The sequence below is a fragment of the Macrobrachium rosenbergii genome, chromosome 12 (genome assembly GCF_040412425.1).
Source record: "Macrobrachium rosenbergii isolate ZJJX-2024 chromosome 12, ASM4041242v1, whole genome shotgun sequence".
In the NCBI taxonomy this organism is placed as follows: Eukaryota; Metazoa; Arthropoda; class Malacostraca; order Decapoda; family Palaemonidae; genus Macrobrachium; species Macrobrachium rosenbergii.
In genome coordinates, this window is record NC_089752.1 from 14,165,501 (window position 1) to 14,178,000 (window position 12,500).

Below are 12,500 nucleotides of genomic sequence, written 5' to 3' on the forward strand. Positions count from 1 at the left end.
TGCATCAGAAATAAATTATATCCAAATCTACGACTATTTCCTCTCTAAAAGTGACAAGTATCGGAGAGTTACTGGCGCAATGCAGTAACCAAGAAAAGTTAGTTATTAGAAAAATAGAGAAAACTAAACAATAATGATAATAATAATAATAATGTGAGCTCACTGCCATGGGGGCTAAACGAGACAAGCAGCGCCTCAGCATCTGACCTACAACCCGCACCCAGCTGATTGACAGCGCTATCATTGCAAATGGCAACCCAATTGGCTCCCAGCCGGGCGAACGCTAGTTGTTCTGCATTAAAAACTCGTTATAAAAATATCAGACACAAAAGTCGGAGGTCGAGCACCTCTCCGCCAAATCTATTAATTAATAAAAAAAAGTATGAAAAAAAATATAAACAAAATTCCGATCGTATTCAGTTCCAGCACGTATTCGTTTTAATTAGCAATTTTGGTTGCGCAACGCCAAGTCCTGCAACAATCTCGATGAAATGGAGCCACGGCGGAACGCCGAGGAGTTGGAAAAATATATAAAAGATAAAAAATAGAAATAAAAAACGATCCCGCAAAGGTACACCTGCTCTACTGCTACTTTCACCCACAAATCCACTATCGGCTCATCCTCCCTAATTATTGGAGTATTAAACTGGGAAGCGTTTGCACAATCTAACAAGCCTTCATAACATGACGCCATACAATAGTCTACAGAACGCTCGATCTCTGTCCTCATTTAGGAATGATTAAACAAACCATTTTATGGCTTTCCTTTAACCCCCTTTCGTTCATCCATTACCTGTTTTCCCCGGTGAGTAAAGGCGTGAAAGGACCTTTATAAACTATTTCATGGCATTCCTTTATAAAACGCACTTTTGTCTACCTATCCCCTTGCTCTCGCTCTCTCTCTCTCTCTCTCTCTCTCTCTCTCTCGTCTTGTTACGACGAACAGGTGGGCTGACTGCAAACTCCATCTGGAGTAAATGAAAAGAAACTATGGCAACCGCACCGAAAGCTCTCTCGTCGGACATCGCGAACGCTCAGCTTCTGGACTCCATTCGATTTCCTGCTTTGTTGCCAAGGCATGCGGCCTTTAAGGGGATTCACTGTATCTCAAAATGTCCGTAATTAATGGGAATCACTATATCGAAACATATAACGTCAAGGAGATCCACTATATCACAAAATATTTAAATTATGGAGATTCAGTTTATCACAAAATATCTAAATTATGGAGATTCAGTGTATCATAAAATATTTAAATTATGAAGATTCTGCGCACCACAAAATATTTAAATTATGGAGATTCAGTTTATCACAAAATATTTAAATTATGGAGATTCAGTTTATCACAAAATATCTAAATTATGGAGATTCAGTGTATCACAAAATATTTAAATTATGGAGATTCAGTGTATCACAAAATATTTAAATTATGGAGATTCAGAGTACCACAACATACGCGAATTCAAGTGTAATAATTGGTTCACAAAATATAAATCAAGGCGATTCCTTCTAGTGTTAATGGGATTTATTGTAGGAAAAGAAAAACACAAAATATACAGCTGAGGGGATTCCCTGCATCACAAAACGTTAAACATTAAGGGAATTCACTAAAACACAAATTATGCACCATTACCGCGATTAAACTGTAGCACAAAATGTGACGTTAGGGGAACTCATTGTACCTCAAAGAATACTACATTAATAGGATTAACAGTATCAACAACTACGTGGCGTTAAGGAGGATTCAGTGTAGCACGAAACATACAATGTTAAGGGGATTCAATGTACAATAAAATGCACGATAAAAACATTTATCTCGATACACGAACATCACAGTTCCCCGACCATTCGATACTCATATCGGAAACCAAACGTTTCAGTGAACCAAAGGACTTCATTACCGGATGCTAAATATCTGATGATCTAATATTAACTCTATACTTGATTAAAAAAAAAAAAAAATTTATATATATATATATATATATATATATATATATATATATATATATATATATATATATATATGTATATATATATATGTATATATATATATATATATATATATATATATATATATATATATATATATATATATATATATATATATATATATATATATATACTGTATATTTCCTCATATTGTCACATGGTAAGTATTACTTCTAAGGCTTCTTACACTAACATAGACAACGATATTAATGCAGAGGTTTCAGATCTCTTGTTCTGCAGTTAACAGATGTCTGGAAGTTAGCAACTTCTTTTAGTGCACAACTACCGTGGCCATTTCCTTTTCAACAGTGAAAATAACTGGAATATAAAATCTAGGCCAAAGGCCCAAAGCTGGGACCTATGAGGTCATTCAGCACTGAAAATAATGTTGAAACAATTGTTAGGATATGGTGGAAAGTAAGATGGAAGAAAGAGCATGTGAACAGAGGTATACTAAAAGGAATGAAAGAGGTTGCAGCGCGGGGCCGAAGGAATGCCTACACTACCCTAATTCGGTAGGGCGCAGCCAGCTTAAAAGCAGAGCAAGGACATATTTCAACAGAGAAAGATCCTTACCTAATTTTCCCTTGATCTAATCTAACCTAAACTTAGGTCTCCGAGCCCTGACCTACCTGTAGTACGAAGACTACTCAACGTAACATCACTACGCATGCGAAACTATTCTGCAGTATTACTCTTTTTACGTCTATATAGGGCTTGCATTACAAGCACCTTTAGTCCTGCGTCTCAGAAACACCGTGAAGACATCAGCATCCACAATGTTGAGGTTCATGTCGTCACAATAATCAAGACTATAAGGATTTCATTTCATTGAAGAGGCCTCTTGGCATTATTGTTTTGTTGATTATTATTGTTTTGCTGATTAGTACAGAAGCTTTTGTATGTAAACATTTTGTTTGTTTGCTAAGTTACATTTACTTTTTTTATTTCTTCTGATTTCTTGTTATATGTTGGCCTTCTAATCTGTGGAAGTCAGTTACTGTATTTAATGGTCTTTTAGAAATATCCATATAAATGGTTACGAATCTTTTGAAATAATAATATTCATAGCCTTGTTAACTTCAAGTTATCCTTATGAACATTAAAGATCTCAAAAGAAAAACTTTCTATCCATGGCAGATCAAAGTGAACTTGATGAACTCTCCGCTGAAAACCTACATAATGTTGACTACTTTCGAAGACATAAAAAACCTTCCCCTAATCCACAGGTGTCAGCAGTCTTTCAGAACAATAAATATCAAGTGATCACTCCTAAAAAGCAAGACACACACACACACACACATACACACACAATGCATGCAAGGTTATCTTGTAGCTACATGTCAAATTCATAAAAAAAAAAAAACGAGAATATCTCGCGTTTGCAACCACCGTCGGGTCAAACCGGTGACAAGGTGTAGGGAGGGGGGGGGGGAGGAGGAGGAGGAGGAGGAGGAGGAATTCAGATGGTTACGGGCGTGAAGATCAGATGTGCAACTAACAAATTTGCGAACGAAAATAAAATTCCTTTCGCTAAAAACTGAGCAATGCCAGTTGCGAGTCCATAAAAATGGCAGGTTTTGGGAGCTCACATTTACTGAATTTTTCTCCCACGGTCGACTGAATCTGTCTCAGCGTTCGGCTCTAAATTGGCAATCGGCGCCGGTGAGTGGCGGTCCTGCTGCAGCACTTTTCTGACGGATCGGCGCACACTACCGACGGTAGTCATTGTCCCGTCTTAGTCTAAGCTGCGGTTTTGCCAAGAGGCCACAGAGTGGTGGGTGTGGGGGAAGGGGAAGGGGAAGGATGAAGGTCTCGATGAGGGTGTACTATGGTAGGAGGGAGAGGGAGGGGTTGATATATCTAAGTTCGGATTTTTAAAATATTTTTTTTCCGGAAATGCAAATTGATTTGCGTTCTTTTTTGGATCCCACTTAGCCAGCGACGTTGGCCCCAATGCAACTTCAAAATGATGAACTAATAACAGTACTGTTATCATTGTCAACCATCAGATCACAGATGAGCGTGAGAAGTTTAAGAGCACTTAAAGGACAAACCGAGGTAACACAAACTCTATCTCCACTATCAACAAGTACAAAGCACACTGGAGGAAAATAAATAACATGAATACAAGACATTTTTGCTCTGGACGAGAGAAGAGTCGTCATCGTAAGAGATCGGACCAGACGAGCGGAGCATTTAACGTAAAATTCAAGACCAGAAGAAAATGCTCCACTTCATGTTGAGGGATGGTTCGAAGTTCTGATGCCCGATTTGCATGCAAGTGAAAGGCAAAGCTGTCGCTTATTTCAACGCAAAAATCACGTTTCTTTCATCGTATGTGATCGTTTTGGTTCTAATTTCCAGTTCGCTTTGATGAGGTATAGGTACCGGCAATTGAACAAGAGAATAATAATACCGAAATGTTCTAAAAAACAGTTTCCATGAGAGAGAGAGAGAGAGAGAGAGAGAGAGAGAGAGAGAGAGAGAGAGAGAGAGAGCGATAAAACTATGGACTATTGCTGACCAATACAAATTTGACCACGTAGAAAACAAGCCGTCCCGAAGTTACAGTGTTTTTAAATCACAGAAAAAAATATAGTTTTTTTCATGTTTGCAACCATCATGGGGTCAATACGGTGACAGCTGACGTGGGGATGGTGGGAGAGGAGGAGGAGGAGGAGGAGGAGGAGGAGGAGGAGGAGGAGGAGGAGGAGGAGGAGGAGGAGGAGAAGGAATGCTAGAGGTTGGGGATCGGGGGAGAGGGGGGAGGGGAGAGAAAAGGTGCAACTGGCAATTTGCAAGTGAAAAAAATCCCTTGGCTAAAAACTGAGCAATGCCAATTACGACCGTCCATAAAAATGGCAGGTTTTGGGAGCTCATATTTGCTGAATTTTTTCTCGTACGGTCGACTGGGTCTCTCTCTCCCGTTCGCTTCTAAATTGGCAATCGGCGTCGAAGTGTGGCGCTCCAGCCGTTGTGCTTTCCAGACGGATCGGTGCACACACACTGCTGACGGCAGCCATTGTCCCATCTTAGCCTAAGTTCCTTCTCGAGGGGCTCCAGGAGGAGAAAGCCACAATGGTGGAAGGACTGGCCTGGTTGGGGGCGGGGGGTGGAGGGGGGCGGGGTTGTTGTTGGTCGGTTGTAAGACGGTTACAATATTCGAGCTTTGGGAATTTCAACATTTTTAATGCATTTTGATTTCCTTCCTATGGATCCTACACTGTCACGGAGACTTTGGCCAGGCAGTAAGCATATATTAAAATATTGAACAATCAGATTAAGTACAATGAGAAAAGGGGCTGGAGATGGCTGGAGATTTTGGGAAGATAAAAGCACAGGAAAGACGAGAGTGGTGAATTCTGAAATGATGACGACTTATCACTCTACAAGAAGACGGAAACACAGGTATGAAAAATAGGAAAAAGAAAATCGAACAATACTGCGGCAGTATAGGAAACTTGAAAATAACAGCCTACCTAATAAAAAGAAAAAGATATTCCTATTGATATCATATATTACTAAACGAGGACTACGTTAACGCGAACAAAACGAAATAACACCAGGGCTCTGATGCAGTTTGGGAAGAGAGATACATCAATGTTAGCTAGACTGGACCCGATGGGCGGGTTGTTTAATATGAATTCACGGCCCGTCTTACGAAAAATGGTTCACTTCACCTTGGAGGATGTTTCAAAGTTCTGATAACCGATTTATATGCAGCCAAACGGCCCACACTGTCCGTTCTTTTAAGACACTATATATTTTTTCCCACTGGTTTGTGTGTTCCGTTTTCTTTCTATTTCCCCCTTCGTTTTAACACGGCATATGAAAGCTATCACTACGATGACTGGTGAGAGAGAGAGAGAGAGAGAGAGAGAGAGAGAGAGAGAGAGAGAGAGAGAGAGAGAGAGAGAGAGACTGGTGGAACTAAATAACACAAATTCGAACATCGGAAATAATTGCACGTGGGAAGCAGATCCATCCCGCATTGGAACTAGCTTTGAAAAGTTAAACGTTAACAGTTCACTCCATGAGACAAAAATCACCTTTGAACTGTTTTGTTAGCATTAATACGAAGTATCGAGCCGTAATTGGTTGAAATGGATGCAAGTATCTTTGTTTCATTTTGTTCGAAAGTGTAATAGTACGCCTTAACTATTTTGTTCTAATTGAGATAAAGTATCCTTTTTCCAAACTTGTTTGGAAGAGTACCATTTTCTTGTTTTGTTGGAAGAGGTAAAAATTACTCACTAACAGCATGTTACAACTTATACCAAAATTTACTTCACATCTTTGTTCTACAGGATACACAATGCACAGGTCTGGACTGGACTGACGCTAAGTATGTTTAAAAGCACTTTATAACAGCTATAAGGAAATTTTAACGTTCTAATGGATACACATGGAGTACTGTACATTTCAAGTGCCTCGTCCGAAGGGAGACCAAGTATATATGAGCTTTTATATTTCACGTAAAGGCACATCATACATCGTTTGTTTTAAATGGATACAATGCACACTTCACTTATTTCTCCCAACGACCTACATAGCCCACAAGATGAAGAATCTTATCAACTGTCTTCCTTCCTAGCTGGCCTTACCCCCGTAGGGAGGTGGTGCCGTCAGCGCATCTCACGCGCGGCGCACTGTAGGCATTGCTTAAGGTTCTTTGCAGCGTCCCTTGGGCCCCTAACTGCAACCCCTTTCATTCCTTTTATTGTACCTCCATTCATATTCCTTCTTCCATCTTACTTTCCACCCTATTCTAACAATAGTTTCATCCTGCAACTGCGAGGTTTTCCTCCTCTTATACCTTTGTAACCTTTTACTCTCAATTTTCCTTTCAGCGCTGAATGGCCTTATAGGTCCCAGCACTTGGCCTTCGGCCTAAATTTTATATTCTATTCTATTCTAGTTGATTTTTACTACTTTCTCTAACATCAAGAATCACTCTGGTATTATTCAGCGAAAAATAATCTTTCAAAGGCCATTTATTTTGACTCTAAAAAGGTTTTGCCTCAAATAAATAAATAAATAAAGCAATTTAAAACATAAATATGGAAACAAAACGAGCAATAAACTTTCACTTCGTATTTAATGAGATCCTTCAAAGCAACAGCGAAGAATGTTCAAGAGCTGCACAAGCGAAATTTAATAATTCATACATATCTCTCTCTCTCTCTCTATTTCTCTCTCTGGCCCCACCACTGACCCCAAATACAGATGACTGAGGGGGTTGGGAATATCACAATGCATCAAAATTAAGAAAGGCCACACTTCTGCATATCAACAGATTACTTGAATTCGACCTCTCTCCTCGCTCCCCTGTCCACACTGTCCTCTCCAAGAACCACAGCCAATTAAGCCACTTCTCAGATTTACAACGAAAATGGAGTTTGCAAAATTCTAGTGAAAACTTTTCTGATGGTGATTGTCCATCAATTCAGACTTTGTACTTAAAACTGTACAAGGCATTACAATTCGACTTTGGAATTTTATTGACTGAAACTATAACTGTACTACTTTTACTGAGTACATTTTCAAACAGCTCTCTGATTGTGCATATTATAAAGAAGAAAAAACGACTATTCATGGATACTGACATGAACTCTGGCAGGCCACCAGTGAAAAGCTACCATCAAACAAAGGCTTGTAGTTACCCCCATACCAGATGAGCCTTTGGTGACAAAGAATGAAGTCTTTAGTGGTCTGAAAAATAGTAATCACTAAAACAAGGGTTTTTAGTGACCAAGAAAGAAATGGTTTTTGTAATGGCAAAAACACAACAGCATTTAGTAGCAATCACAAAGGCGACTCACACTTCCGTACTGTACTTCATATCTCTTTTCTTCTAACCATAATTCCACATGCATTTTCATTATAGAAAAACAATAAAACTTCTGCAGTTTTTTAAATGCTGGAGAAAACGGAAACAAGTGATACCTTAGAATTAGCTACTCTTGGCTTCATGTAGTCTTTCATCCTGCACTTGCTGATTGATTCAACTGCCCTTCGAAAACTTTATATATATATATATATATATATATATACATACATACATACATAATTATATATATATAAATATATAAAAATATGTATATATATATGTATATATATATAAATATAATATATATATATATATATATATATATATATATATATATATATATATATATATATATATATATATATATATATATAGCATAATCCATTTTTTGAAAAACTCACTATTGCCCGGAATTTCAATATTTCAAAATTTGAATGTTACTCTTTGATTCATCTTTATAAAAAGTTTTAGTTCATTTACTTTCCTCTACTTTTACTAATTTCAGCAACTTAGTTCTTTCCAAGTTCTGATATAGGTCTTCGGGACTATTGTATTTTCCTTCTTTTGAAAACCTCGACATCTTTTATAAATAAAGATTTCGTCTAAAGGCTTTAACTGCTTTTAATCACTGTTCCTCTTTTGGAAAATTTAGCCCTTATTTCTTGAAATTATAGTTTTTAGACAATGGACATTTACTCTTTGATTCAAGTTTCCAAATAATTATAATTTCCTTCTGAATAATTCGACATTTCCATCGAAAGTTTCTTTAAATGAAAGTCTGAGCTTCCGTAGATTCATTCTTTATATAAAACCGCATTTCCTTCCTATGGGCAGCTCCGCGTTTCCCCAAAAATCAACGTTTAAACGCTGAATTTGCCATTTCACTTGTTCGACTTCCTTATAAACGTTTTCCTTTAGTTTAAAAGCTTCCGTTGCCAGAACTCCAATATTTCAAAATTTCAGGTTCGTCTTCAAATTCGATTTGCTGCTGAGAAAATTACATTTTATTTCCGTTTTCATGTTTGGTAAAAGGATGTTGCATTTTTAATCTGCTCCAACTTTCAGCCGAGCCTTTTCCTTTTTCGTTCTTTAAATTGTTGATGGTTACTCCCGAAGACTTAAAACTTTACGAATTTCAATAACAATTTTTTATCGGTAAAATATCCATTTTTGTGAGTAACTACTTATGTTCATTTATTCTTTTCTTCTATAATATTGTAAATATTTCCGTCTTTATTTTTAGCACTGGTGAATAATGTAAGAATTTAAATCCTAGGGCAGCAGCATTGTGAATAATTTTCTGCATATTAACCTTTAACTTTGTGAATAACTATTTCTGTAAACTGATTTTTGATATTTTAAGTATTTACGCTATAATATTTTTCATAGAATATTTAATCCTTCTCCTTTTTCAGTTTTGAATATATTTTTGCCCATTACTTCATTTTCGATTATCCTGAATATACGCACTTTCTAAAAATTCTATGACTTCTGATGAATATTATTAAAGTTTTAATTACGCTTTAATTTCTACATCAATCTGTATTTCCAAATTCTTCAATTAGCAGTCTGAGCAGTTCACATATTTGAAGTTTATTCTTTTATAACAAGATACCCAATCAATTGTCCACCTTACCCGAAAGAGGGATTGTAAATGAACCGAAAAAATTTTCACGTATCTTTAAATACCGCCACTGAAAAGGATACATAACTGATATAACCGAATGCTTTACCATTTATGTTTTTTAAATAGATGTCCTTAATCTAGTCCAAGTATGAAGAAAACAAGTAATTTAACTCTGAAAGAATGGCTAGACCTGCCTCTTGGAGTATGAAGGGTAAACATCAGTATTGTTCTATCTACGTAACTTGACTGTAATTTCAAGTAGACAGAACTGTGGAATAAAAAGTGTACTGATTTATTACATGCGTGGGAAGAGGTACCTGACATGTGCTACGAAGCAGCATAATAATAATATAACTTAGGCTATTTGAAACAATGAAAACAATCTTTAATAGTACTGTTTTTTATTTGCGTAAAGCTGAATATATATGTTACGTCATTTACACTACAGTAAATTATTTCTAAAACCCATTTCTTTGCCGTGAGTGCTTCGAGCTAATTCTTGACATTTAAATAGTTCGACTTCGGGGAGATTCTCAATATTTTTCTAGGCTTTTCCCCCATTTCGCCACGTCAATGATTCATGTTCGCTCTTGGATGCGTTACGTTTTAGACTTGCGAAAACGCAAACTGGAAAGATTCTGCAAAAGTTCTCTTTCACAAATGAAAAATTGAAATGATCAGAGATGGTTAAATTTTGGCGTATGGACTTCATAAAAAATTTCTTTTCAATACTCTCACTATCTATATATTTCTTAAAGCCATATTTTTCTCTAAAAGTACCTAAATTCCTTTTTTTTTCTCCCATACATCTAAAATGATTTTTGTTCTCGCGAACAAAACCATGGAATGCGACCAGTGTGTGGTAATGATGACCCAAAAATCACCTTGTAATGCTGAGTTCTGTTCACCAAGCAATCTGCAGTACCAGCAGCTGGCTACCCCTAAACGCCAAGAATATCAAAAGGGAGTTTCAACAAGCCCATGTAGTAAAATTAACGACAATATGCAATGAAAAACCACGTTATCATCAGAGGCCACAATTAAAGTGATTGACATTCTGCCAGTCTCTATGCTTACCCTATCGTCACATTTGCCCATTGTTCGCAAATTCAAGCATAACAGTGCAATTTACGAACGGAGGACAATTGTCTAGTACAAACATGTTTGTTCCCCATGTTTTATTTGTCCAGTGACTAAGATCAAGATCCCTCTTACATCATAGTGCCGCTTGTTGTCTTAATGAAACAGAAATTTAGGCGTACACATCATTTGACAGAAAAGGTGGTTATATAAGTACAGCCACAATATGAGGATTTTAATCAACAACCATATGCAGTTATAGTCTGCAGGTTTACTATCTATTGTATCATTAAAACACATCGCATTCTCTTTAATGTTGCAGACACTTCAAAACATCCCCGGCTTTGCATACGGACTGCATTTGTTAGGAGGATCTGGTACAAATATGTGCTTATCATTAAAGCGGTCTTACAAGACTACACCGAACATTTACAAGCCTCATCTACTTCAGTAGATACCACAGCAAACCCAGCAGGTTAACTACAATAAAAATCACCTGAACCCATGCCACTGATACAGCTAGCCACCCACAAGTATAGATATCTGAACCTACAACAATGGACCCAACTGCCACCAATTAAATTGCTACTATACTCTGCATGTAGCATGTTACATCCCGGAACACTTCGTTTCACCCTTACTGTTACGACTGCTTGGGTGGGTGCCGAGTAGACGAGTCTGGTGCTGAAACCAATTCTGGCCATTTTCCCTCATCAGGTTCTGATGAGCAAATCATTACTCGTATTGGCCGTTATTTTACCAGTTATTCCTTGGTTCTGATGGAACATGCGTGGAAGGCAGGTTAAGGAATAGTTATTTACTCTTCCGAAGTGACAATTTGGACTGTGTTGGACAGAGAAACAGCGCCAGACAAAATTCGACTTCTGTAGACAAGGCTAAATGCAAAGACTGCTGCTATTTAAATATGGTAAAAATTATGACAAAGTTTAAAACTTCCCATTTAAGTGTAAACAAGACTTCATGTCTTTGATAATTATTTTCGCCATTCATCTTCAAATTTGGTAACATGTATATGATTTTATTTGATGTGTCAATATTTCATAATGTAATTATGTCTAGATATGACCGACCACCCTACATTTTTACGTTTTGCCGCTGGTTGAAGCAAGGGCTGAAAAACTTACATTTTATTACTATATCAAATGATTCATTTACAGAGATATTAAATATATCTCGGCTTACAAACAGTAGTGACATTACCAAGTTTATCAGCTAGATACCAACAGTCTGCGGAACTATTTAGCAGATAACTGGCTCACTAGTCACTTCTAAAATTATTACTTGCCAAGGTGAAATTGGGCGGAATTAACTTACATTTAATGTCTCAACCTATACTTGTACAATGACTCTCAAAATATTACCAATGAAATTAACTGAAACTTTTTTTAAGAGTTTATTAGATTCTGTGATGGATAAGGATTCAGTAATACATTTTTTTCTAACGCTGGCAAAGGCGAGCGCTCCCAGAGTGCGCAGTCATTTTTTAAATTTAATTATCTTGCTTTTTGAGTACTTCATCATTTTGCTTTTTCAGAAAAAAAGTATTTTCTTCTGTAAATGATTTCTAAATGCATTAGACTTTGTTATCGTTTTTGCCCCCTGCAAAAAAAAAATCATCAGTATCTTAATTCTGACTTCCATTTCTGTCTGCCTACTAAATGACTAGCCAGTATCTTTACAAAAACTGATACAAAAAAGATAGAAAGACAGCCTACCAAGAACAACGTTAGTTCATTTAAATAAAACAGTAATTAACTCTTCAAATCTCTGAGAGACATCAACGGTGTCAAGGCTGAAAGTAAAGATATATATACGAGGTCATAAAAATTGCCTTTAATCTGCATACGTAATGCGTATAATTATTCACTCAACCAGCAAGAGAGAGAGAGAGAGAGAGAGAGAGAGAGAGAGAGAGAGAGAGAGAGAGAGAGAGAGAGAGAGAGAGAGAGA

The 12,500-nt window shown here is 37.0% G+C and overlaps 1 protein-coding gene across 1 annotated transcript in view; it reads right to left on the bottom strand.

Moving 5' to 3' along the window:
- LOC136844410 (GTPase-activating Rap/Ran-GAP domain-like protein 3) overlaps nucleotides 1-12,500 on the bottom strand; it is a 907,028-nt gene that overhangs the window by 64,605 nt on the left and 829,923 nt on the right.